The sequence below is a fragment of the Mus caroli genome, chromosome 11 (assembly GCF_900094665.2).
Source record: "Mus caroli chromosome 11, CAROLI_EIJ_v1.1, whole genome shotgun sequence".
NCBI classification, from domain to species: Eukaryota; Metazoa; Chordata; class Mammalia; order Rodentia; family Muridae; genus Mus; species Mus caroli.
In genome coordinates, this window is record NC_034580.1 from 82,517,718 (window position 1) to 82,521,742 (window position 4,025).

General features: G+C 42.9%; 1 protein-coding gene and 1 non-coding gene across 2 annotated transcripts in view; both read right to left on the reverse strand.

Annotated features, from left to right (window-relative positions):
• The window catches only part of Ppm1e (protein phosphatase, Mg2+/Mn2+ dependent 1E), a 134,059-nt gene that overhangs the window by 90,870 nt on the left and 39,164 nt on the right, over positions 1 to 4,025 (reverse strand). The window lies entirely within an intron of this gene.
• LOC115032607 lies at positions 2,367 to 2,473 on the reverse strand. Its single transcript, XR_003838250.1, has one exon. It is a non-coding gene; the product is annotated as a U6 spliceosomal RNA (small nuclear RNA).

The window sequence follows — 4,025 nt, forward strand, 5'->3', positions numbered from 1 at the left end:
GGGCAGCAGTGGCCTACGCCTTTAATCCCAGCATTTGGGAAGCAGAGGCAGGTGGATCTCTGAGTTCAAGGCCAGCCTGGTCTACAGAGTGAGTTCCAGGATAGCCAGGACTACACAGAGAAACCCTGTCTCAGAAAAAAAAAAAAAAAAAAAAAAATCTGTCTGCACAAAAGACCACATCCCATGAGACACGGAGCAGTCCAGTGTTTAGGCTGAAGGTTCCTTGTCATATTGTATTTAAGGATGTTACTGCAGTGTGCTGCTCAGTGACAACAGTCTCAGCTATAATTTCTACTTAGCCCACCTTTAAGAAGTTCAGAACAACACCCACATACTATCACTCTTACTAACATACCTAATTATAGTTAATTTGATAGACGATGGCTTTTATTTTCCAACTGAGAATTCTAGAGTTAAAGGGAAGGATTTCCATGGCTTACTTACCAACCCACTGGTCAGCTTTCATCCCGCAGGAACCACATAAGAGAGGCTAGAAAATTACTACATCTTATGAATCCCGTAAATTTCTTCTTAAAATAACCTGGACCACACAGGCCTACACAACTTACAGGTTGTGTGTGATTATCATGTGTGATTATCAAGTTTCAGAATGTGGGTCAGTCCAGTCCTTCCTCTGATTTTAGGAATGGACATCTGCTTAGAATATAATCACTCCATAAAGCTAGGCATGGTGGGGGACAGCCTGGGCTACATAGCAAGACACCATCTCAAAAGAGAGAGAAGGGGAGTCTGTTCTCATAGGGTCACATATTGGATGTTCTGTGCAACAGTGACAATTTTGAGTTGTAGTAGCTTGTGGCTACTGTCCTACAGGCAGAGCCTGTACTATTTACTGCTGGCTCTCTGTAGAAAGCCTGACAGGTCCTGACATGCGTGAGGGCTGTCCTCAGAACAAGGCAGCACTGAGCCTATGCAGTGGCCCTGAAAACAACTCACTGGGTAGAGCGCATGACACACAAGACTGAGATTCAGTAACACTGGGGATGTGTCCCAGGTTACACTGCTTGCCTTCAAATCCCGGTCTTTCCGAAGGAAATCATCCAGGGGCATGAATGCAGTGGGACCTGTAATAAACGCCTTCCAGGACTACTAGCAATATGCAAGTATGTATGTGAAAATACTATACAAATCCTTATCATTTCAATAATTGTTATATATTCCAATACAGGTTGATCTGATATTCTCCTTTATCCTTACACAGATTTGATGTCAGTAATGCATGCAGCCACATCTAACTTTACCTCAAAGCAAGAGCTTCCCAATCGTACCTCCACCTTCTTCCATCCATTAGAGTGATACTCCTTTTCTAGAATCAACTTAAACTTTATATTTGATTTTATTTTTGAGATGGGTTCTTGGTATGTTGCCCAGGCTGGACTCAAACTCCTGAGTTCCAATGAGTAATTGGAGCTTGTCAAGTAGTTGGGACTCCAGGTGGGAAACAGCCAGCAAGCTTTCCATTCTCTGCTGCCGTGGCATTACACAACTCCAAAGACCTGACCTGATGGGGCAGCGAGCGAGGGAATAAAGAAATGACAGACCCAGACACAAAGATGTAGAAAAACCAGGATCCGGACGGAGGTCCCAGCTCCTGGAAAAGCTGCAGGATCCGGGAAGATCAGAGTGTTTATTATAAACAGCTGACCACGGAGGCAGGGTTCATGGTGTACAGCTGACCACGGAGGCAGGGTTCATGGTATACAGCTGACCACGGAGGCAGGGTTCATGGTATACAGCTGACCACAGAGGCAGGGTTCATGGTATACAGCTGACCAAGGTTTAGCTAATATCAGTAGGAGCAGTTTCTGTAAAGACGCAGTGTTCGAGTCATAACCACCCTGAAGAAGAGAGTCATTGTGGACAGTTTCTGGCCACCACACTATCAGCAGCCACACGTGGACCCTAGAAAGGTCACCCAGGGGTTAGGCTTTGCCACTTTGCCGTGGGTCTTAGGTCCAATTCCATCCTTTATATGGCCACGCCTGTGCCAACAACACGACAACACGGCTCCATTCAGGACTCAGGGCTTCCCCGTCCCCCAGGGTCTGATTTTCCATCCAGTTCCCATTGGTCCCTTCTACCCCTCCTTTGTTACTTAAAATCCTGCTCAGCATTCAGCCCATTCTGCTTCCTGTTATACCGCTTCAAGCATTTTAATCCAAAATGTGAAAAATCAGTTTATATTAAAAACAAATTGTGTGTGTATGCGAGGGGACACTGAACTTGATAATGACATTTCCAAAAAAAATTACTTGATAAAATATCTATTATTTTTAATTCTATTAGCAAAATACACTATGGAGTTAAAATATACTGTCAGATAAGTTTTATTTGAATCTCAAAAAAAAAATATGGAGCACTTCACAGAGCTGCATGTCATTCTCTGCGCAGGGGCCATGCTAATCTTTTCTCTGTGCTCCAATTTTAGTAAATGTGCTGCCAAGGCAAGGACTCTTCTATTCCATGATTCACTGATCTATTTCCATTTCTATTATATATGTGGTTTTCTTTTTGGTGTTTTGAGACAGAGCCTCAGGTATCCCAGGCTGGTCATGAACTCTGTAGGTCATTATAACTAAGGAGGGCCTTCAACTCCTGATCCTCACATCCCCACCTCCCAAGTGCTAGAATTACAGGTGCATGTCAGTATGCCCCGCTCTGCAGTCTTACTTTATATGACTTAGGGACTTTTGATGCATGCATATACTCATGACTATGCTTTCTGTCCCACTAGAGCCCATCAAAGTTCCTCATATGTAGTAAATATCCCTGACTTGGACTGCCTGACGCTGTACACCTAGTTCTGCACTGAGACCCAATCTGCTGTTATCATACCAAGCTAGGCTGGCTCCAGTACATCTGTCCTCTTTCACAAAGGCAGGAGGAATGAAAGCAAGGAACTCTTGTAAATGAAGGAGAGTTTTCCATTTCTGTGATGTTCAATACTTCACACGTGAGCTCCTTCTTTTGTGACTGTAATTTTCCTTTAAAAGACTAATATTACGTCAGGTTTATCAATATAACCTATTCCCTCATATAATCTTGAAGCCAAATTGTTCACACTCAGAGCCCCTCATAAATAAACACAATGTTCCAGTTGAGCTGTTGGCAGCAGAATGTGTTCACAGTGAGGAACCTTCACTGTCTTGGCAGGAGTGACAGAATTAGCTAATTACAGTACAGTCTCCTAGATCTGTTTTCATTGGGATAAGGGACAATCTGGCGATATCAGGGAGCAAATGATCCAGAAAGACATCTTAAGATCCTTCCGCAAAGATGCTAATCTCCTCCTAAGTCATCTTAGGTTGGGCGTTTTTTCCACATAAAATTTCTGTCATGGTAAGAAAAACTCCAAGTTGTTTTCAGGAGAATGAGGCTCGAAAGCTCCACTGTACACTGCAGCCAGGAAAAGTTATCTTGGAGAATCTGAAAACCTTCTGGGACCAGAAGATTTAGGAAAAAAAAAAAAAGATAAGAAATAAAAGGTAAAAACAGCCCCGACCATAAAAGGGATCAAATTTTCTTTGGAAGAGAAAGAGTTAAACAGGAGACCAAGCAAATGAACATATTTTAGAAGCCATGTTCAGAAGCCTTTCTTTTGGGGAGCAGCTCAGAGGCTCATGGGGAACCTGCTTTGCATCAAAAATAATGAATTCAAAGAAATGAAAATTTTCATTTCTCACGGGCTGAGTCACCAATCATGATGCAGGTCTAAGGCAAATTGTTTTGGGCTTTAAGACTGAGTTACAAGAAGCCAGGTGCGGTGGAGCATGACCTTGATCCCAGCACTCAGGAGGCAGAGGCAGGCAGTTCTCTGAGATTTGAGGCCAGCCTGGGCTACACAACCCATGACAGTCAGGGCTGCACAGAAAAACCCTGTCTCAAAAAAATCGAAAACAAAACAAAACAGAACTTGAGCTACACGAGAGACGAGACACTTCTTTTTTTCATGATTTATAGTCGGCTTGCTTCTTAAAAAAAAAAAAAAAAAAAAAAAAAAAAAA